Here is a 25031-nt window from a genome sequence, read left to right on the forward strand (position 1 = left end):
AAAGGTCCTTGTGGATAACATCGGAAGTTCACTGAGGCTTTTTGCGGATGATGCTGTAGTATATCGAGAGGTAGTAACAATGGAAAATTATACTGAAATGCAGGAGGATCTGCAACGAATTGACGCATGGTGCAGGGAATGGCAACTGAATCTAACTGTAGACAAGTGTAATGGGCTGCGAATACACAGAAAGGAAGGTCCTTTATCATTTAGCTACAGTATAGGAGGTCAGCAACTGGAAGCAGTTAATTCCATAAATTATCTGGGAGTAGGCATTAGGAGTGATTTAAAATGGAATAATCATATAAAGTTGATCGTCGGTAAAGCAGTTGCCGCCGCGTGGGATTAGCCGAGCGGTCTAAGCGCTGCTGTCACGGACTGTGCGGCTGGTCCCGGCGCATGAGTGTGTGTGTTTGTCCTTAGGATAATTTAGGTTAAGTAGTGTGTAAGCTTAGGGACTGATGACCTTAGCCGTTAAGTCCCATAAGATTTCACACACACACAAAGCAGTTGCCAGACTGAGATTCATTGGAAGGATCATGTTGTTGTTGTGGTCTTCAGTCCTGAGACTGGTTTGATGCAGCTCTCCATGCTACTCTATCCTGTGCAAGCTTCTTCATCTCCCAGTACCTACTGCAACCTACATCCTTCTGAATCTGCTTAGTGTATTCATCTCTTGGTCTCCCTCCTGCGAACCTTGCAGAACGGCTTCTGTAAAATTTGGAAGGTAGGAGACGAGATACTGGCAGAAGTAAAGCTGTGAGGACCGGGCGTGAGTCGTGCTTCGGTAGCTCAGATGATGGCAGAGCACTTGCCCGCGAAAGGCAAAGGTCCCGAATTCGAGTCTCGGTCGGGCACACGGTTTTGAAAAAGAAATCTACGGGTGAATAAAGCTACTACTATTACTTCTAACATGAGGAGTCATGACAATTCGTACTTCACTGTATGGGGCACAAATTTTGACGCTGAGAAGGAATGATTTACGGCACTTAAAGCGTCAGAAATGTAATTTCTAATATCTGTGAAAGGCTATGCTAGGGAAGGCAAGATTAGAAACCAAGTAATAAAGGAAGAATTAGAAATCTAATCAATAACCGAAAACGCAATTCAGTACAAAGAAAAGTAGAGAGAACACGTATTTCGTAAGTCAAGACTTCCTAAACTAGCAAAGGATTACACACCGTAGGGTAAGAGACGTCTGGTAAGACCGAGGATGACGTGGTGAGACCGAAAGAGGCCTTAGTCCTAACACGGACGTGGCGGAAGAAAAAGGAGAATGTATAATGAACACCCCGTATTTTATTGGACTGTAATTAACTCCTAGCCAACTGTGGGATGTTAAAAGTTTCTTTGGCAACAACTTGTATTTGGGGGTGGGAGGGAGGTGGGTGCAAGAAAATAAGAAAAATGTGACAACAACTCCGCCCCCCTCCCAAGCATCGAACTCTAGGCTCTTCAGTCCGGAACCCCACGACTGCTACGGTCGCAGGTTCGAATCGAATCCTGCCTCGGGCTGGATGTGTGTGATGTCCTTAGATTAGTTAGGTTTAAGTAGTTCTAGGGGACTGGCGACCTCGGATGTTAAGTCCCATAGTGCTCAGAGCCATGTGAACCTTCTTTTTTTTTTTTTTTTTTTTTTTTTTTAAAGCTGGTAAACATTGGTGTAGCATGGCAGTGGAAGATTCCTCTCGATGCTGGCACACACTGTACCCTCCCGGACAGCTACTTGCTGAATACGAGCCCTGTTGCAGCGGAGTGTGCGAGCGTGCGCTCCCGAGAGAACAGGTACCGTGCAGACGGCGGCGCTTTATTGTGATGAGGTGCCGAGTGGGAGGCGCTCGTCCTCGAGTCGTTTACGTATCGTCGGCTGGAGAAAGCGGCCGCGTTGCCACGTCGTGTGACCGGTGCTGGACACGGCTGCCCCCGACGCCCACGCACAGACGGCCGGCAGCCGCCGCCGCCCCCGCCGCCGCCTCCGCGCGGCGCCGCTATGGAAGCTTGTCTGCCGAGTCGTGGGTGCGTCACACAGCGCCGGCCGCACAGGTACCTACCGAGCAGCACTCCCATGGCGCGAGGCGCACCGGACCGAGGACAACGCAGGGTACACGTCTCGAGAAAAGCATTGCAGCAAACTAACAGCGTATGGCGCTGGAGAAGTTATATGCAACAACACGAACAATCGAGCTGCGAAGCTCTGCTTCACCAGGCAGAATTTACCATCCTGCTGTTGTTAGCTTTACTTTCTGTCGATTGAGAAGTCTGTTATGGCTTTATTTTGCGCCACTGAGGCACACTCGTATTTACTGTGGAGGATGCAGCAACACAGATACTTTCGGGTTGTGCCTTGGTGCTTGAAGATGTAGCTATAAAAGGCACCGAAATCGATTGCAAATAAAGTAAAGAACAAAAAGTACTGGATGGAAAATTGAGATGAAAATACATGCAGACTGAAGCGGCGAATGAAAATTTGTAAAATGGCCGGGATTCGAACCTGGGTCTTCTGCTCACTAGACAGATGCGCTAACCTCTAAGGCACCCCGGAACAATTGTGTTAACACAACTGTGTGAAAGGTCTCTGGAACCATAGAGTTTCATTTGATTAAAGCACTTATCCCTGGGTTTCAGGCAGGATCCCCCACTTCGTTCGGTGCTGAGTTGCTACTAGAACACAGTTGGAGAGCCTCTGCAATGCTATTCGACTTCAGGACGAATGTCAATTGGGCGGAGGCATGAATGGGAATTTGCATCGAGGAGGGTGGCCTGTTATCATAGCCCACGCACTTGCACAAAGCCACTTTGCCAGGGAGGCGTAATGGTTATCTAACTGCCTAGTGGGCACAAGACCTGGGTTTGAATCCTGGTTTTTGTACAAATTTTCGTTCACTCTACATATTTGCATCGTAGATGTTTGAGACTTGAAAAGTTTTCTGGAACCATATCGTTTAATTTGGGATGAAAATAACCTGAGTGTTCCAAAACAAAATAATCTACAGCTACAGCACCCGTTATCCATCATCATGCAAGCCTGGACTTACCCTAACGTCGACAACGTGATCGCTAGAGACGCAGGAAGAATTCGTATCAGGAAATGGCAATGGTAGATAACTGCCGCGATCGGCCAAATCGGAAAATAAAAATATATGACTTGGTGTCAAACGTCAGTTAATCGGCAGGAAAATACTAGGATGAAACAAATAAACATCAACAGAGATTTAGTATGAGGTGTGTCCACTTGATTAGCTATAGAGGGCTCGAAATGTAACTAATGGATATCTTAGGTGATATTCGACGCCAAGTCCTATTGAGCTCTTCTAACCAGCACATTCTATTGCTAACCCTTCTCAACCTAAATGCACAACAGTCCCCGCCTTTGTAATTTTGTTGGGGGCGCAATCCATGAGGTGTCTGAAAGTCAGCGGAGCAATGGCTGGCCATTTTTCTTCAAGAACGCAAAACAGAGAAGGTGGTTATGATCGTCGATGGGGTTGTCCACTGGGATCAGATCTGGACTCTGGACAAGCCAGACAATGTCAAGAACATTATTCTCAAGAACCATTGCCTCACATATACTGCTTTATGAAGGGGTGCTTCGTCATGTTGATAAAATCAGCGTCCCTGAAATGTTCTTCGGATATACGCAGAACACACTACTATAAAACGTGTTCATATGCCGAGAGGATAACACCCTTATCACCATAACAACACCTCATCCGTACTCCACTGTTGGCAGTACACATGATGGCATGTAACCTTCTCCAGGAATCTGTCAAACCCAAACCCTTCTATCGGATTGCCAAACTCTACAGCGTGATTCACCTCTCCAAATCACTCCTTTCCAGTCACCTACTGTCCAGTGGCATCTAACACCACTACAACCGCCGCTTAGAAGTGGCAAAATAAATGTGTGTCTTATGGGGAGCTGCTCTATCATTATTTCGCATTCTTTTTAACAGCCTAAGCACAGTCATTGCGCTAGTTGGACTACCGACAGCACTTTGAAACTGACGAGTGGTCCCTTCTGCAAGTTTTCATGTTCTCTCTCTCTCTCTCTTTTTTTTTCTTTTTTTTTTCCCAACCAGTTGCCGCAACGTTCGACGGTCCCCGGCTATCAGTACGTAAAGTCTGTGTGATATTCGTTTACCTGAGTTTGTTCCTCAGCTATTCCACTTGGTCAGCTTTAGAGGGCTTGAAATGTACCTGATGGATATCTTACACAGGTGATATTCGACGTCAAGTCCTATAGAGCTCTCCTAACCAGCTCATTCTATTGCTAACACTTCTGAACCTAAAAGCACAACAGTCCCCGCCTCCTTTAGTACTATCGTGCCTCTCGTGAATGAAGTGTAGGTACTACAAAGAAGACGTCCAATTGAACTGAACGGGGGGGAGGGTCAATAGGACCACACACAACAACAAAAAAAAACTGCTACGTTTAACTTCAGTACACAAGTTTGACACTTCAACTGCAAGATCGCAGCCATTTGCAGAAATGAAAAAAAAAGAAAGAAAAGGGAAATCGATCTGCAGTGTTCGGAACGAATCCGATATGTGACAAAATCGAACGATGAACCCATCGGACACCTTTTATTGTCTCACTTACATGCAGTTATCATTGTTAGCAAAGTGGTTATCGCCAAGCGTGAACGTGCATCGTTTTCAGATGATGATGATGTTCAGATGTGTGTGAAATCTTATGGGACTTAACTGCTAAGGCCATCAGTCCCTAAGCTTACACACCACTTAACCTAAATTATCCTAAGGACAAACACACACACCCATGCCCGAGGGAAGACTCGAACCTCCGCCGGGACCAGCCGCACAGTCCATGACTGAAGCGCCTTAGACCTGCATCGTTTTCCTTTCAATTTTTGCTCTAAGGGCATAAGCAGGTCGCTAGGTTGTTGATGTACAGAATATCTAATAATAAATTAATACTTAAATAAAAAGAATTCTGAACCCGGCAGTATTAGCAATGAGCAGCCGATATTTTTGTAGGGTGGTACGTCGATAGCTTTCCCGTCGATACATCGTAGTATCGATACTATTTTTCGGTACATCGAGAACCGTTAATGATATGTTTTAAATATCGAAGTATCGTCGATAGCTTTCCCGTCGATACATCGCTGTATCCATACTATCTTTCGGTACATCGAGACCCGTTAATGATATGTTTTAAATATCGAAGTATAAACCGTCCTAAATACTACTCTGTAACCAACCGCAGGAGACGATGGGTCATTTACATTCGAATACTCAGAAAATGTCTCTGAATAGCATACGAAATCTTGTCAATGGTGTTAGGGTTCATTTCACACTTAGATGCAAATCATGGTACGCCCCGACAGCGAAGATGTAAAAGTTATCGGAAATCCTGTATCCTGCTCGTCTGGCTAGTATCTCTACAGTCATTTGCCTTTTCGAGCGGACAGGAAGCGGAGAGCGCGCGACCAGGGAAGACTTGGAACGAGAATGCAGCGAAAGTGAAACCGGGGGGTGTGGCGGCCAGTCCAGTCCAACCTGTTGCGGCCGGTATGGGCAGAGCGGCTCGCGGCCGGACCGTAAGTGACAATGGCCGTCCCTCCTCATTTAAGCCTCGAGCGGCTGCCTGGCCCGACGGGCTGGTAGAAAAAGCGCTCCACACAAATGTTAATGTGAGCGTGAAACACGTGTTACGTCGCATTAATGAGCGCCGCACGTCACGCCACGCGGCGACTTGTTCGTCTGAAGACTCGTCTTGTCGAGAGCTGCTTTTAAAGCTGATTTATGTCTCATTCGGTAGGTGCAGCCGAGCGAGTTACGCGCACAGTAGAACTAGAAGCATGGCTACGAACCAGTACTGATGAGATGAACTGTGTGCAGCTTTTAAGCATATTTACGTGTGTAGAGGACCTCTCGCCGGCTGACCAATTGCTCCTCAACTAAAAGTTGGTCACTCATTGTTTCTAATTCTTTCCTGTTTGGCCGGCCTGGGTGGCCGAGCGGTTCTAGGCGTTACAGTCTGGAACCGCGCGACCGCTACGGTCGCAGGTTCGAATCCTGCCTAGGGCATGGATGTGTGTGATGTCCTTAGGTCAGTTAGGTTTAAGAAGTTCTAAGTTCTAGGGGACTGATGACCTCAGTAGTTAAGTCCCATAGTGCTCAGAGCCATTTGAACCATTTTTCTTGTTTGTTTGCTCTTGGTCTCTCATTTCCTGTCTGTCCTCAAGTGTTACTTCCTCTGGCCAGTAGCCCCTCTTCATTTCTACCCCATCTTTCATCTTGTCTCTAACTCCTCATATAAATTTTTTAATTTCTTTACTTTTCTTCCTCATACATACACTTTATTTCTGTTTTCAAATTATGACAAGTTTTGCTCTAGTTGTCCATGTCCCACAGACTTAGGTATCTATGGGAACTAATTGTCAGAAAAAGAAGCAATACAAAAAATGTAAGCCATTTACATTTATGCTGTGCATAAGGATAAATATTACCCACACTCTGCAAATGAATGTTAACAGTTGCGTTTAACCACACATATTAGGCATGATTAGTGATCTATAAAATGGAAAGTGTTAATCGGTTAAGCACACATATTTTGATGTGAGGCATGTTGTGTTTCCTGGCATCACTTATCTCACCGTGAAACGTCTACTGTTATACAATTATCTCTTTATGTAAGCTGAAGATTGAGGAGTATAAGCAGAAAGGAAATGAAAGGCACTTGCTGCGGAGTCAGTGGCGACGAGTGAAAATGTGTGCCATACTGTGACTCGAAACCAGAATCTCCTGCTTGCCAGGCAATTGCGTTACCTACTGCGCCATCCGAACATAGTGCTTACCGCACCTGCGTGGACTATCTCGCTACGCCCTTCGGCCAACCCACATTCCCACCTTGCGCACATATCCGAAGTCGCCGTCCATGTTCTGCGTGCTCGCAACTTTGAGATGCCCGTAGGAGGTCAAACGTGATCGTGCATTCGCACTGAGAGTGGTGGATTCATTGCCCATCTAAGTGTCCGAAAGAACAGACGCCACGCATTCACAACAGTCATCCCTTTCATCTTTATAGACCACTGGCCCTTTCCAATAAGCATACACAAAAACACGTCTGCTTAAAATGATAACTGCTCTTCCACACCAAAACAGGGAAAATTTTTGTACCTGTCAGCATGATGAATTTAACAGAATTAGCAAGGCTCGAAACATTAACAATGCAATATAAATCACTTACAAATCAAACCGCACGGAAATACACTCCTGGAAATGGAAAGAAGAACACATTGACACCGGTGTGTCAGACCCACCATACTTGCTCCGGACACTGCGAGAGGGCTGTACAAGCAATGATCACACGCACGGCACAGCGGACACACCAGGAACCGCGGTGTTGGCCGTCGAATGGCGCTAGCTGCGCAGCATTTGTGCACCGCCGCCGTCAGTGTCCGCCAGTTTGCTGTGGCATACGGAGCTCCATCGCAGTCTTTAACACTGGTAGCATGCCGCGACAGCGTGGACGTGAACCGTATGTGCAGTTGACGGACTTTGAGCGAGGGCGTATAGTGGGCATGCGGGAGGCCGGGTGGACGTACCGCCGAATTGCTCAACACGTGGGGCGTGAGGTCTCCACAGTACATCGATGTTGTCGCCAGTGGTCGGCGGAAGGTGCACGTGCCCGTCGACCTGGGACCGGACCGCAGCGACGCACGGATGCACGCCAAGACCGTAGGATCCTACGCAGTGCCGTAGGGGACCGCACCGCCACTTCCCAGCAAATTAGGGACACTGTTGCTCCTGGGGTATCGGCGAGGACCATTCGCAACCGTCTCCATGAAGCTGGGCTACGGTCCCGCACACCGTTCGGCCGTCTTCCGCTCACGCCCCAACATCTTGCAGCCCGCCTCCAGTGGTGTCGCGACAGGCGTGAATGGAGGGACGAATGGAGACGTGTCGTCTTCAGCGATGAGAGTCGCTTCTGCCTTGGTGCCAATGATGGGTGTATGCGTGTTTGGTGCCGTGCAGGTGAGCGCCACAATCAGGACTGCATACGACCGAGGCACACAGGGCCAACACCCGGCATCATGGTGTGGGGAGCGATCTCCTACACTGGCCGTACACCACTGGTGATCGTCGAGGGGACACTGAATAGTGCATGGTACATCCAAACCGTCATCGAACCCATCGTTCTACCATTCCTAGACCGCAAGGGAACTTGCTGTTCCAACAGGACAATGCACGTCCGCATGTATCCCGTGCCACCCAACGTGCTCTAGAAGGTGTAAGTCAACTACCCTGGCCAGCAAGATCTCCGGATCTGTCCCCCATTGAGCATGTTTTGGACTGGATGAAGCGTCGTGTCACGCGGTCTGCACGTCCAGCACGAACGCTGGTCCAACTGAGGCGCCAGGTGGAAATGGCATGGCAAGCCGTTCCACAGGACTACATCCAGCATCTCTACGATCGTCTCCATGGGAGAATAGCAGCCTGCATTGCTGCGAAAGGTGGATATACACTGTACTAGTGCCGACATTGTGCATGCTCTGTTGCCTGTGTCTATGTGCCTGTGGTTCTGTCAGTGTGATCATGTGATGTATCTGACCCCAGGAATGTGTCAATAAAGTTTCCCCTTCCTGGGACAATGAATTCACGGTGTTCTTATTTCAATTTCCAGGAGTGTAGTATGAAGCTAAAGGGAAGTGGTTGCAGCAAAAAATGTAATGAAATTTAAAAAGAAACGCCGGCGATAGAACTTATTGTGCTCCCAGACAAGTCAAAACTACGTTCAGAGATAAAACTTTCGGAAGCGACTGTCTATACTTGTTAAATATTTTGAAAAAAAGGAAAAGAAGCATATTTGTGCCATCAGTGTATGACTGTATGTTTATCCTGTACCGTTTTCAGATATCACAACCATCTTCGCAGGAGAAAATAGTAAGGTACGGAAAAGGCGGAACAGAATTTACAGACGCATCAAAGAAAATGGGGAAACTGCAAAAAGGTAATTTTAAAAGCACAGCACATTTTCGTCAGTTATGGCCCACCCAAATGTGGGACACACATAACTTTCATAATAGTCTGCCTGAACAGTCCATATAAACGTGTTGTGCCTCGGCACAATGACAGTAATACACGCTTGGTGATAATTCCACATTTAATAACTGAAACGTTTATATGGAGTGTGTTCAGACAGACTATTGTTACAGGTACGTTCTAAATTTCATTGTGTCATATTTGACGAAAATGTGTTCCTGATCCATTGACGTATACCGTGTAAATACTATTGTTTTGAAATGACGTTTTTTAATGCCATTTTCTATGATGCTTCTGTAGGTTCAACATTCGTTTGTTTTGTTCAGTACATTTTTCTCCTGTAAAGGTGGTTTTAATAACCTAAACAGGCACAGAATAAACATACAGTTGCACAGATAACGGCACAAATATGCCTTTTCTCAGAAAGTTTCGAAAACTTGAAAGCGATGACTCAGGAGGAAGATTCTAAAAGGAATCCCACTGTTAAACTAACAGAATACTGAGGGCATCTACGAGAGAGATGATCTATCTTATAACGTGATGGAAGAAGAAGAAGAAGAAGAAGAAGATGTTGATTTGGGACACAAGGGATCGAGTATTGGAGTCAGAGACCGATAGAGCCTTAGAAGTCTTGTGATCAAATAAGTCACAAGACACAGATAATATTTCTTCGAAAACCCTAAAATATTTGGGGAAGCTCAAACTAGACGATTATTCTATTTCCTACGTAGAAGCTACGAGACCAAGAAACCTTTACGAGATTTGTAGACCTACATGATTTAATTCCACAGAAAACAAGTATAGCATGTAGTGAAAATTTTCTATATGTGCAAAACCCAAGAGAAATCACTGAGAGTGGAAGTGGCTGACGTATGATTTTACAAACGGTCCGCAGAGGATTTATGCCTTTCTTTAGTGCAGAAGGCATTCCTAGTTGTCATCGATGATAAAATCACTTAGGCTACCGGTCTTCTGTATGTAGCAGGCTTCTTCTGGATTTAATGTGAGGAAGAAATCTGAGAATGTACGTATGGAGTGCAGCATTGTATGGCAATGGTCATGAATTCAGTGGAAAAGAAGGAAGAAAAGACTCGAAGTGACTGAGAACCATTGTTATATACGTATACTGAAAATTAACAGGGCTGATGACACAGAGAATGTGGAGGTCCTCTGCAGGATCGGCAAGGAAAGAAATCTGTAGAAGCTGAAAGACATATGCTAGGATATATGGCAATGGAAGACTATTCTCCTTGCTTTCAAAATGTTCGAACGACTTACGGAAAACAGGCAGAGTATGTCTTCTGCAACCGCCAGTATTTCAGCAGGTACACACTCCATTTGTCTCTTGAAAATGACCGATTGTCCACCAATAGATATTTCGGAAATTGTCAAAGACTTTACGCTACTGCTTTCCTGTAAGTTCTTAGAAGATAATGCAGTTATTTCCATGGTACTGCAAGAAGCTGTAGAGGGCAAAAACTGCAGGGGAAGATAGTTATTGAGCCGCGAGGGATTAGCCGAGCGCTCAGATCCTTCGCGTTCATTCAGGACATGATGATTGGGTTAAACAGCATGCTATGCATGATACCTGCATCCATTTGTTACGACGCTGCAGGCAAAACTCCTCTGATCCTGCAGCGAGGATCCATAAATATCTCACAATAATTACATTTACACTCTCCCAAGCCCGCATCTCGTGGTCGTGCGGTAGCGTTCTCGCTTCCCACGCCCGGGTTCCCGGGTTCGATTCCCGGCGGGGTCAGGGATTTTCTCTGCCTCGTGATGGCTGGGTGTTGTGTGCTGTCCTTAGGTTAGTTAGGTTTACGTAGTTCTAAGTTCTAGGGGACTGATGACCATAGATGTTAAGTCCCATAGAGCTCAGAGCCATTTGAATCATTTTTAAATGCCGGAACGGTAGGTCAGCGTGTTCGGTCAGAGGGTTAGCTGCCCTCTGTTATAAAAAACTGAGCAAAGGGATCAACAACGAACTGAAACGGATGTCTTACGGCGTCCGCCCCGAGCCAATGCAACGAACGAAAGCGAACAAAATAAGATTTAAAAAAAAAAAAAAAAGCGCTCTAAGGCGCTGCGGCCATGGACTATGCGGCTGGTCTCGGCGGAGGTTCGAGTCCTCCCTCGGGCATGGGTATGTGTGTTTGTCCTTAGGATAATTTAGGTTAAGTAGTGTGTAAGCTTAGGGACTGATGACCTTAGCAGTTAAGTCCCATAAGATTTCACACAAATTTGAACACATTTTTGATAGTTATTGTGTTATATTCTACAAAAAAACGCGGACGTTGGATGTAAGAGCTACTCTGAAACAAAGAATTTGACACAAGAAGCAGGCGGGATCAAACCCGCTGGAAAGCTGATGACAAATCCGAGCCCCACCCCATCCCTCCTCCCCACAGCAAAAGAGAGAGAGAGAGAGAACGTTTATGGCGTCAGGAAGGTTGTGAACACAACTCAAGACCAGTGGTGCAACTAGGGTCAATGACGCTCAGGGCAAGCTTCGACTTGGTGCCAACTATCTTGCCCTTCTCTTCAAATAACACGACTTTACAAGCAATGGAAGGCAATACTTTTGTAAGTAGGCTGTTTAGGTTTTTTTATTGGTAACACCACCTCTGTATGAAAATCACTGGCTGTGCTGTGTGCAGCCTGTGGCTGCTTTGCATTGTTGTAATACTCGCCATTGTAGTGTTAGGCAGCTGGCTGGGAACAGCGCGTAGCGTTGCGCAGTTGGAGGTGAGCCGCCAGCAGTGGTGGATGTGGGGAGAGAGATGGCGGAGTTTCGAAATTTGTCATGAACTGCTATATATATTATGACTATTGAGGTAAATACATTGGTTGTTCTCTATTAATATCTTTCATTTGCTAACTATTCCTATCAGTAGTTAGTGCCTTCCATAGTTTGAATCTTTTGTTTAGCTGGCAGTAGTGGCGCTAGCTTTATTGCAGTAGTGGGAGTAACCAAGATTTTTGTGAGGTAAGTGATTTGTGAAAAGTACAGGTTAATGTTAGTCAGGGCCATTCTCTTGTAGAGATTATTTAAAGTCAGATTGCGTTGCGCTAAAAATATTGTGCGTCAGTTTAAGGACAGTAGTGTACTATTATTGAAAGGGGACGTTTCACTTTAATAATTCTGTTTTGTATAATGCTACTTGAAAACATGGACCTAGACATAGTGATAAGTGACTTCTGTTGGAACAGTGTTGCGATTTGTGTTTCATTGTTCCATTGTCGACGAATTCAAGCTGTAACAGACTAAAACACAGACGCAATATACACTCTTTGTGCTATATAATGAGAGTGCTACCATTTAGTACATGAAGACCAGAAACAAGCATACCATGAAGAGATACTTCTTGATGCCTGATTACAATTTCCATTTAGAGCACAAAACGGGTCAACGGTGCTGCACAGATTGCCTGAACTCGCTATCTTCACGTTGCTGCTGCATGCAAATATTGGTCGGAAACGGAGACAAGTCCACACCCGTGCGCGAAAAGGCATAGGATGGTTATAGGAATTTTTTGGCCGGTGACGACGTCTGCAGATGTGCAGTTCGAAGCTACGAGGGAGCTGGCAAAGTGACTTCGAAAAGAAAGAAGGAGGAATATGGCAGCTTGGTGCAATGACTAGTCGAGACAAAAACGTGATATAGGATTAAACGGAACATGCTGTACCTCAGAAGCTTTTTTGCTATATAGAACAGTGGGAGAGATAAAAACGGGCAAAACATACCATTGAGATCTCTAAGAGAATTGATCCCCGCAAAGAAAATGTTTATGTACAAAAAGTCAGCCATCGAGTCACAAGTCGTTGGCAACCTTACAATAGCCGATAACTTCTCGGAAGGAGTAATTACTTTTTAGAGTGTGCTGCTTCGTTAAGTTCTGTCGCAGCATGTCCAGTAGGAATCGATAATTATCGTCGTTTATTCTCAATTAAGTTCGAAATGTATTTCTGTCCTCTAAAAGACGTTATTTGCAAACAAATGCCAACCGTTCCCTCTACGCCTAAAGCAAGAAATTATTGTTCATTTCATTGTACATATTTGTGCACGAAGTACTTATCCGCGCTTTCTGGTGCGTCCGATCACATGCCAGTTTTCCCATTCGCTTTAGCTCACCCTTTGCGGATTCCTTTAAGGAATGCATCCAAGATGCTAACAGGAATAACATACAGATGGGAGGAAATGAGAACTGATGATCTGTTAGATGAGGATAAGTTTGATTTTCGGAAAGGTTTGAGGGTTATTAATTTATAAAGGTACCATAGCTAACGAAATGGAAACCACGCTGAACACAAAAAAAAGGCCGCAGTTAGCTACGTCTTGCAGTTACTTATTTGTAACCAATTTGTACCAAATTTTCAATACCTTTGTGATAGAAGTCTTTCCGCCAATTCTCTACGTGGTCTGCAACTCGTTGTCTGTGCCAAAATCTCTTCGTAGACAGTGGTTCATATAAGCAGAGATGAAACTGAGAGGGAGCCAATTCCAGGCTTTCCCGTGGGCGATCAAATATTTCCCACAAACATTTCCCATCGAAAACGCTACAGGAGAGTCTTCATTGCCACTGCAGCGTGCGGCCGAGACTTGTCATGAAGAAGGAAATCCATGACTTGCGCTATGTGGGCTGCATGAAATCAAGCAAAATTGCTCAGCAGCCACTCATACTTGGGGGAGGGGAGTCACTATTTTCTAGGCACCGTCAGGTGCTCATTGTGCACTCTGAACAGAAAAGAGCGATTTGACGCCGTCGGGGGGCATGCTAGAGACACTGCCTAACACATCTGTAGAAAGATTCGTGAGATTTCCTCTGTGGTTTCTATTTCGCGACCGATCAGGCCGTAATAAACGAATAGCCCTAATAAAAGAGCAACAGATACATCTCTCATGTGGAACATGATACTGAACGCAAGGCTTAAGAAAACCAGAAAAGGATCACTGGATTTCTTGACCTAGTAAAAAACGGTAAACAATGTAAAATGCTGCAAAATATTCGAAATTATCAGGAAAATCGTAGTGTAGAGGAAGACAGGCAATATACAATATGTACAACAATTAAGGAGGAAAAATGAGAATGGATGACCAAGAACGAAGTGGATGGATTAAAAAGAGAGTAAGACAGGAAGTGGTGTTACGTCCCTACTGCTCAGCCTATACGTTGAAAAAGCAATGATGGAAATAAAGGAAAGTATAAAGAATGAAATTAGAATTGAAGGTGAAAGTATATAAGGGATAAGAACTGTTGATGACATTGCTATCCTCAGAGAAAGAGAAGAAGAAATACAGACCTATTGAATGTCATAAGCAGTCAAATGTGTACTCAGTCTGGCTTGAGAGCAAACCGAAGAAAGACGAGAATGACATTGGAGGTAAACTTAACATCAAAACTGGTGGCCACGAAGTAGAGGAAGTTAAGGAATTCTGCTACCCTGGAGGCAAAAATAACACATGACGGACAAAACAAGGAGAACATAAATTGTAACGTATTACAGGCAAAGAGGGCCTAACCAGTCAAAAGACATCTCCTGGTATCAGCCAATGCCTTAATTTGAGGAATAAATTTCTCATAGGACAGCATTGTATGATGGTGAGTTATGAAATACGTTCGATGATTGATTCGGGGGAGGGGACGTCATCAGTCCCATCGGATTAGGCAATGATGGTAAAGGAAGTCAGCCGCACCGTTTCAAAGGAGCCATCCCGGCATTACCTGAAGCGGTTTGCACGGAAAAGTCACATCAGAATGACCGGACGCTGGTTTGAACCGTCGTCCTCCCGAATGAGAGTTCAGTGAGCTAACCACTGCGCCACCTCGCTCGGTGTAAAACGCAGTAGGTGAAAATCGTAAAAAGGAGAATCGAAGAATGTGGGATGTGATGCTGTAGCAGGATGTTGAAAATTATGTGGAAGGTGTGAAGGCTGGCTGCAGAATCGTCGAGGAAAGGGACGAATGTTACACACTGACAAGAAGAAACGATAGAGAGAGGGTGACAGGGAATGTTTTAATCACTAACTTCGATGGCACTAACGGAAACTTGTAGAGGATAAAACGTGAAGGGAAAGGTCCAAATGGCTCTGAGCACTATGGGACTTAACTACTGAGGTCATCAGTCCCCTAGAACTTAGAACTACTTAAACCTAACTAGCCTAAGGACATCACACACACAACCATGCCCGAGGCAGGATTCGAACCTTCGACCGTAGCGGTCGCGCGGTTCCAGACTGTAGCGCCTAGAACCGCACGGCCACCCTGGCCGGCTAAAGGACAGGCAGAAACTTAGATATCTAAACAAATAATTGTGGGCAAGGGGCGCAGGCACTGGAGAAGAACAGGTTGCCAATGGAGAGAAATTTGTAGCGAGACCCATCAAATCAGAAGTTATAACTGAAAGGTAGGGCACTTATGGAACTGTTGCTCAACATAGCCTAGTCTGAATCTATTTAAGATCCCCTTGGTATATCTCCGTGCCTTGCCTATTTTAGTGGCCATTTCATTCCCTTCTTCTTCTGTTCTTCCTCCTACTTTGGCCTCACTCTTTCCCGTTCCTAACGCCTTCCCAAGATTTTTCGCCTGCCACAAAACTGAACGCCCCGTGGAAACGGCGCCTAAATCACGTGCCGCGGCTGCTATACCATAGTTATGTGGCTCGGTGCGATTTGCTGCTGGTTTTCCTACATATGATATCTAGTAAAAAAGAAATGCGCCTGTTTAGTCCGACGAGGATGACCTACAGAGTTGGTGTCAAAGAGTCTACTGTTACGCTGAAATGTTTGCCAGCTCTGGTCCGCGTCCAGTGACAAGTGTCCAGCCGCCGACAGGTGTGGCGAGCCTCGCTGAGTGCGGCAGCAGGCGGCGGGCGGCGCGGAGGCGGGCCGTGATCTGTGGGCTGTGCCGAGCGCCGCGTGCTGCTGGCCACTGCGCACGCGCGGCCGCCTCCGACCGCCCGCCTCGCAGCAGCAGGAATGCGCGCCGCGGCCAACGACCGCGGGATTCACCCGCTCTGCTCTGCTCCCCTCTGAGCAGCGCGGCAGCGCGAGGCGAGTCTGCCGGGCTGCCGCCGTCTTAGCGATGGGAACAACAGAACGGACACAGCCGACGCAGGCCGGCGCGTTCAGTTCTAACGAGCGAAACTCCCCATCACATGCCTCTCAGGTTTAGTGTAAGATGGCCCAGTGGATAGCCAGTCAAAAACCGAACACAGATCAAGCATGAAAAGCGTGATGTGTGCTGAACTGTGAAAAAAAGAAGGAAAATACAAAGAATGAGCGTTCCAAGTGCAAGATGTGCGACATCGTGCGCGTTTGAATATCTGCGGCGTCGTGGTTATTGAGCCGTGGTAAAAAAAAAATTGCTGTTTCGAAGAGCGCGCCGCAGCGTATAGTGTGAAACAGTCGCCCTCCGTTTCGGGCAGTGGCGCTGCTGTGTCAATCGCAGCTTTGGTGTCTCCCGCAGGTGGGAAAGGGGAAAGGTTGCCTGTTCACGTGCATTTAAGGGGCGCTATGAGCTTGCCAGTCGGTCCGACCCTCCTTCTCTGCTGAAGACCAACTCCTCAACCTTGTTCACCTTCTGTCTCTCCAGCTCAACTCCCGTCCCTCCGCAATTTTTGTTTCCCTTGTCCTTCCTATGTCACCCTCCACAACACCAACTCCCGTATCTTTTATCCCACGGCTGGTGTTCCCCAGGGTTCTGTCCTCTCCCCTCTCCTTTATCTGTTGTATACAGCTGATATGCCCAAGCCACCCCCACCAGTCCACCTTCTCCAGTAAGCTGATGACACCGCCTTCCTGGCTCTCTATCCTACCCTTCAACGGTCTCAACGTACCCTCCAAACCCACCTTAACCAGTTCACCACTTGGTGTAACCAGTGGTTCCTCCGTCTCAACACCTCCAAAAACTGGGCAATCGTCATAGGCCGCACCACTCGCTCCTTTCGCCTCCATGATTTCTACCTCACCCTTTATGGTCGTCCCATCCAGCTGACCCCCACCCTGAAATACCTTGGCCTCACCCTCGACCGACACCTCACCTGGATCCCTCATCTCCAGACCGTCCAGCAGAAAGCCCATTCCCGCCTCCGCCTTCTGAAACTCCTGTCTGGCCGGACATGGGGATTGCATCCTTCTACCATCCTCCACACCTACAAATCCCTCATCCGTCCTATCCTCTGTTATGCCAGCGTTGCCTGGATCTCCGCCCCCACCCACTTTTACAAGGCCCTCCAAATCCTTGAACGCCATGCGCTCCGCCTTGCCTTCCGTATCTGCCTTCCTTCCCCCACACGGCTCCTGTATGAACTGATCCCCTTCCCCCACCTCCTCCTGTTCCTCCAACATCTCCGCATCCTTTACATTGTCCGCAGGCTTGATCCCCCCCACCCTCTGGTTTCCTCCTTCCTCTCCACCCCCGCCCGTCCGCATCCTTTACATTGTCCGCAGGCTTGATCCCCCCCCCCACCCTCTGGTTTCCTCCTTCCTCTCCACCTCCCGCCCGTTGCCGCGCCTCTATCGCTGTATCCCTCCTTCTCTCCACCTCCACACCCTCCATCTCCTTCATAAGGGCAATTTCCAACGCCTTCTCCTCCCGGATGAACTTCGCCGTGACATCTACCCTTCCATCCAACTATAACCTGGCCTTGTTCCCCCCCCACCCCCCACCCAGGGCCCCCTATTTCCTCTTCCCTCCTTCTCCCAGAGCGGATTTTCCTCCTTCCCCCCACCCACCCCCTGAGACCCTGCACCCCATACTTGCCTCTTTCCTTCCCACATCCCTCCCTACCTGGCCCTCTTCAGCGCACCCCCCACTCATCTCCCCCATCTCTTCCCCTCCCTCCCTTCTTCCGGTCTCCCTCATCTCCTAGCGCCTGGCAGATCCTCTGTATTGATCATCATCAGTGTGCCACATCAGTGTTGTGTTTAGTGCTGTTTCTCCTGTGCGTCAAGAGGTGTGATTTTAATTGTGTACTGCCTTGAGGTTCGCCGTCAGTGTTTGTTATGTGCTACGCCATCCGTCGATACCTTTTATTCTCCAGTCATACTGTGCCTTGTGTTCTTTTAATTGTCGCAGTGTGTGGCCTTTTGTGTGTGCTACTTTTAAACAGTTCTTTATCTCCATTTTACAGTCACCCCGTTTTTTGTCTATTTCCTTCCATGATGTTCCCCCCTTTTTTATATCTATGTTCACCATATTCTCTCCTTTGGTATTTTTAAATGTCTTCTATTGTTTGTTCTATGTCTTTCGGCTGAATAGCAGCGCATATGCTGCTGCCAGCCCACCTCGATGGGGAATTGAAATACAATAAAGAAAAAAGAAACAAACTCGCCAGTCGGTCAGTCTGGGGCAGCAGTCCCCAGCTTGCTAGTCTGTCTCTCGTCCGCATTTGTTAGGCAGTTAGTGTCTGTCTGTCGTTCGGATCAACCGTTAAAGCCGGCAAAATGAGAGTCTTTCAACTCCGCCAGTAAGAGAACTCAGCTAGTGGTCGCCCGGTCAGGGCTTAGTTCCTGCATCTGAGTCTGCGCGTTAGGCCGCCAGTCTGCTCGAGTTTGCTCAGACAATGATCATTGGCGGTTGCATCGATCGGTTGGTCGGTCGCGCACTGAGACACAAGATGACTTGTCCGCCTTGAGCGTCGGCGCATTTGAGGTCGCCACGTGAGTCCAGTGGGCAGCGGCGTACTGCGAGGGGTAGTGACTTCGCGGTCCACACGAGAGCAACAGGAGTCAACCCACGACATCAGTCTGGCCGGTGCGAGCTGTGACGCCGTGAGACGGGAGATCGGCGTGCCTTCCTGCGTCCGTTGAAGCGGCTGGCAGCGGACGGTTCGGGAGTGCGATTTGGGGGTGCTGTGCCAGGTCTTCTCGAGAAATCGCAGTTTATTAGAAGTTAAGTGTTTGGTGATATGTTGTTTGATTTATTCTTGTTAAATTCTGCTTGTTTTCTTGGTGAGGTCACCAGCTGTTTTGCTTTGGGGTCGTCCCACCATTCTTCTCCGTTTGCCCACCCGCGCGAAGGTGGTTGTTTATAAATTGGGTGGCCCGATTTTCCCTTGTGGAGTAGGGGTGGGTTAGAACAACCTGCGGTTCGGGTTGTTCGGTAATCTCCCTATCTATCTACCGTACGTTAGTAGCTGCCGCTGTTATGTTTGTCAGATTTGGTGTGTTAACGAATTTATTCCTTGGAGTGTAACGGCCTAATACCTGAAATATGTTTTGATCTTTGGAAACTTTGATATTATTTCCTATGACCTTGAGAGGCTGTATCTGTGTACTGTAGAGCATCTTAACTATTGTTTAGCCAACCTTGTAAAATTTTATATAAGATTGCATTTCATGGGCTTTTATTTAAATGATCATTTTAGTATATAAAATTGCCACCCTTTCACCGTAAGACTTTTCTTAGAAGTTAAAATCAAGTTGCACCTTCGGTGGTAAGCTCAATATTTTAATTGTTAGTGTTTTGTACCATTTCCATCCCTCCTACGGGGGGTAAATAGTTTGTGTGCTTGTGTGAATTGTTAAAAGTCTTAGTTTAAAGTTATCTGGTGTGTTGCAGATTTGCACCAGTGTAGTCTTTCAGAGGCTGTTGTGAGCGGTCGTAACTACGGCCGTGTCAAAAGGGAGCGGCAAGGTTCTCTGCCCAAAAGCTCATACAGTCAAAACTTCTTTCTTTCTGCCTCTGAATAAACTGTAATTTTGATATTTAGAGAGTGCTTTCTCATTATAATTTTAAATCTGTTTCTTTTAAAAAATGCTTTTAGGCACTATTAAAGACAATAAAATTCCCATTTGTTAAAAGGAATTTTGTTATGATTTCATCAGTTACTCCCTGGCAACTACTTCCATGCTTATATAGTGTGATTAAATGTTTTAATATTCTTGATGAATCGCTAGTGAATAAAATAAGTTCTTAAGAATATTCTTTGAAAATAAATCACGGTTCAGTTATGTGGTCCCAGTGCTGGACTGCAAGAGGGCAAGATCCGTGTTCAAATCTTCCTTGTGCCTCCCGTATTTCTATTTTCACAAAATTATGAACTGTCTTTTCGCTCATTGACGTATCTATTCACTGTATTCGAATTTGTGTGTGTGTCGTGGGGTAACGTACGTTCGCAACAGCGAGATGTGAGGAAGGGGGTTTAAGACGTACATACCCCCTATTTGTTCTACACAAGTATCACATGTTATCACTCTTGCGTACCGTTTTGGAAGTTTTGACTCTTGAATTCCTTTGTTGTAACATAGATTCTTGTTTTCATTTCAGTGAGAGCTTTATACAGCATCTCGCCTGCTCTGATTATACAAGGGTTGAATGAAAAGGACTGCCTCCGCCTTGGGTTTGGATGGAAATATTTTAATAAATCAAACGCAGCCGGTGGCCGAGCGGTTCTAGGAGCTTCAGTCCGGAACCACACGACTGCGCCTGCTACAGTCGCAGGTTCGAATCCTGCCTCGGGCATGGATGTGTGTGATGTCCTTAGGTTAGTTAGGTTTAAGTAATTCTACGTTCTAGGGTACTGATGACCTCAGATGTTAAGTCCCATAGTGCTCAGACCCTTTTGAACCATTTTTGAAATCAAACGCAGAAATAATCCTTAGAATGTGATCTTTAATTAGCAATATTCATTTTTCCACATAATCACCAACCAATTGGATACATTTCTGCCAACTATGAACACGTTTTCTGATGCCGTCACGGGAGAAGTCGACAGTCTCACAGTTCTTTCATCGTCTTCACCAGAAGCATACTGATGCCACGCAGATCGTCTTTCATTATCGGGAACAGATGGAAGTCAGACGGTGCTACATCTGGACTGTATGGAGGATGCCGTACGGTTGTGAGATTCAGTCTCTGATGTTCTGCTGTGGTGGCACGTGGAGTGTGTGGTTTGGCATTGTCATGCTGCAGGAAAACATTTCCCTTTTCCTTTCGGACCCCTGTTAGCCGCCGTTTCAGACTTCGACACATGTGATGTAACAGTCAGAATTTATTGTTGTTCCGCGATCAAGGAAATCAACATGGATAACACCATCTGCGTCCTAGAACACTGTGGCCATTGTTTTTCCAGCTGAGGGCTGCGTCTTGAATTTTTTCTCTGGGACAAGTTTTTGTGTTGGTATTCCACAGCCTGACGTTTCGTCTCCGGGTAGTAATGGTGTACCCACGTTGCGTCTCCTGTCACAACTGAATGGAGATAGGAGTCACCTTCATTCTCGTAACTCGAGACGAGTTCCTGGCAAATTATAAGTCTGTGTGCTTTCATTTCAGGAGTCAGCGTCCGGGGTATCCATCGTGCACAGGTCTTCCGATAGCCAAGCAAAGCAATAACGTGATCCACACGTTCTTGTGAAATGCCGATTGTGCTTGCTATTTCTCTCTGAGCGATACGACAGTCCTCCTCAATCAGTCTGTCAACATTTTGCTCGCGAAACTCGGTGGTTGCTGTTCCAGGACGTCCAACTTTTTGTTTGTCACGTAGGTCAGATGTTCCCGCCTCAACATCTTTAAAATTACTCGCCCAACGACGCACAGTACTCACATCAACAGAGTCACCATAAACTGCTTTCATTCTCTGATGAATCTCCTTTGGATTGACACCTTCTCTGTGAAGAATTCAATGATTGCACTTTGTTTAAATCATATCGACCGTGTTGCCACTGCTAACTCGTTATTGTTGACTGCAAACTGATATCTCCTGTAGACACTTTTATTGCCTTTCCAGTATTTGCTTTCCCCTGAGTACCAAAAGTAGCCCTTAGTTCAGTTTTACGTCCGTGTTTATGAAATTTATATCTGGATCAGAATGCCGAAACGCTCAGTGGTGTGGAAATGGAAGGCATCATAGAAATAAATAATAAAGTTATCCACAAGATAAATTCAATTCCGTATATAGTTTCTGGAATAACTACTCATATTATTAACAGTAGCCAGTAGTTATCTAAAGATGACCTAATAAGCCGAAAACTAGTGCATACAAATAAAAATCAGTAGAACAAAAAACCGCCTAAGTGTTATTCAACCCTCAAAATGGAATTATTCTATCAAGAAGCGACGGAAGAATCCATGAATAATATTATGAAACTATATTCTTTAAAGAAATTCAAAGAAAATTAACGAAACATGAGAAATATTTCTCGCAAAGGAAAACTTCCCACAGTTAATGGTATACGCTTAAAAAACAACTGATTAGGTCATGTAACAATCCAAAAAATAGTGTCTTACATTCATGCACTCGTTCATCATCCATCAGACCAGTCCTAAAATATGGAGCAGAAACATGGAGTAAAAGTAGAGGGAGAGACCACAAATTATAGAAATTTGAAAACAAATATCTACATCTACGTCTACATTTATACGCCGCAAGCCACAAAACAGTGTGTGGCGGAGGGCACTTTACGTGCCACTGTTCAAATGGCTCTGAGCACTATGTGACTCAACATCTTAGGTCATAAGTCTTGCGCATCTGCTCGACGACCCTTCTTGAAGACTGGGACTACCTGTGCTCTTTTCCAATCATTTGGAACCTTCCGTTCCTCTAGAGACTTGCGGTACACGGCTGTTAGAAGGGGGGCAAGTTCTTTCGCGTACTCTGTGTAGAATCGAATTGGTATCCCGTCAGGTCCAGTGGAGTTTCCTCTGTTAAGTGATTTCAGTTGCTTTCTTTCATACTACGATAATGAATCGCAAAGCTGGGAGAAAAGACATAGCACAGAAACCCACATGCTATCACAACAAGCAGTGACCAGAATAAATTCCAGTAGACATTGGGACAGGCCATCTGATGAGAATAAAAGACGATCAAGTGGTTTCAAGAATATTCCTGGAGAAGTCATTTGGTAAGAGACAAACGACGAGACACAGGAGTACATGGGTAAGTGCAATTGAAACAACACCCAAAAGGATGGGGATAAATAACTGACAATAAGGAGCACAAGATAGAAGCATTTGGAGGCAACTTCTTATATCCGCACAGAGAATTCAAGTCAGTTAGTAGCAAAGATGATGAAAAAGAAGAACAAGAAGAAGTCATTCTGTTCATGCAACCTCAGTATTTATCAAATTAGCATTATCAGTAATGAGTGCAAAGCAGCGGGTGGAGAGAGACAGATTAATACCATATGCGGGCATTAATGGACGAATGTTGGTTTTCGACATTAATTTTTACGCAAGTTCACATTTAAGGTTAAGTGTAGAGATGGCTAGACAGCTTGGAACTTTGCCTCTTTTGTGTTTCTATACTAACTCCAGTTCCCCATTTTAAACTGCGTATGCCTCACTATTGTCATTTTTCATCCCCTATGCAACTCTGAGGATGTCCCAAGAGAGCGAAACGCGTCATTTCCTGTAAATAAAGAAGATTTTGCAACCGATACGGTCTTATTTCAAGAGAGAGAGCTTCAATAAATTTAAATTAAAAAGTGATTTACATTTATTCAAACACAAATTTATAATATAGCACCTGTTGTTAACCTTTTAAAGCCAACCAAAACACATATTTAATGCTTGAATTACCATAAAATCATAGTCAAATAAATAAATACACAAATTTGGAAATACACCATTTTCAGAAATATACTTTTTATTCAACTCTGCTTGAAATAATATACGTTATTTTGCTCTAAGGAAGTTGGTAATACTAGTCCATGGTTCATGTGTAACCGAAGTACTGAAAGTGTAGTTTATAACTGAAATCACTCCAATCTCGGAGAGTAAGTGAAAAGACACGAAAGCTTACATAGCCGCATGAGAGTAGTTTCATTCGGTTGTTTCACTCGTATGGAGAAAAAAGACAGGACGAAAACACAATCCACTGGCGAATCGGTTGTTAATACTAGACGCTTGTGCCATAACGACGCCTCTGTGGCTGTCGCAGCTACAAAGCGTCCACGTGGAAATGTGGGTCACGGGTCGATGCGCTGTGGCCGTGGGCAGTGTGCCACGTGACACCACAGCCAATAGTGTCAACTTGCCGTGTGTGACTGTAGGACCCGCGTCCGGGGGCGTGTAGAACAATAAGCGTTGATTTTCGTGCTAGATTAAAGTGTTATAATTTGGAGGCTACAAAACACTGGACGATTAGAGCACGAGGTGCTAAAGTTAATATCAACAAGAGCGACATTCGTATGTAACGGCCAAGCTATCACGAGTCCCAGGATTTATTCGAACACCACAGTGCATTAATTGGCATTATAGCATTGCAAATATTTGGGGAGCCCACATGCGATGCATTCGTTACCATCGAAATTAGAATTATATTAATACCGTCAGCTGCCGACGGGCGTTGATATGTATCAACGGGGACAGGTGAAAATGTGTGCCCCGTCCGGGACTCGAACTCAGAATCTTTTGCTTACATGGTAGACGCTCTATCCATCTGAGCCACCGAGGGCATAGAGCATAGCACGACTGCAGGGACTATATCGCGCACGCCTCCCGCGAAACCCACATTCTCACCTTGTATGTCCACACACTACATTCGTAGTGTCCCACCGCAACACACTCATTACTCGTGGAAGACATTCTTACCAAGTCCCGTAGGAGTTCGGGCAATATGTGTGCATCCGCACAGAAGAAGAAGATCACGGCCGGTATTACCAGAACTATATATTTATATGGATATGGTGTCTGCTCTTTCGGACATATCTATATACGTTCGTCACCATCAGTCGATTTGCGAAAGCACGTGGCCGGCGTTTTCCTCACTCGCAATGACACGGGCGCCTACTTAGCTGAGTGCGGGTCAACAGGAGATGTGCCCTAAGACGTGGCTAAGGATACACGAGCCTATGCAGCATTTTCACAGTGTAGCGACACTAATGAGGTATGCAAGCGTTGGAATGCGTTGTAAATGATAATATTTTTAGCTATCGATTTTCCATGCCTGTCGTGAAGAAATTACACTGCTCTGCAGTAATATAACATACACTACTGGCCATTAAAATTGCTACACCACGAAGATGACGTGCTACAGATGCGAAATTTAACCGACAGGAGAAGGTGCTGTGATATGCAAAT

Source organism: Schistocerca nitens, chromosome 1, assembly GCF_023898315.1.
Source record: "Schistocerca nitens isolate TAMUIC-IGC-003100 chromosome 1, iqSchNite1.1, whole genome shotgun sequence".
Lineage (NCBI taxonomy): Eukaryota > Metazoa > Arthropoda > Insecta > Orthoptera > Acrididae > Schistocerca > Schistocerca nitens.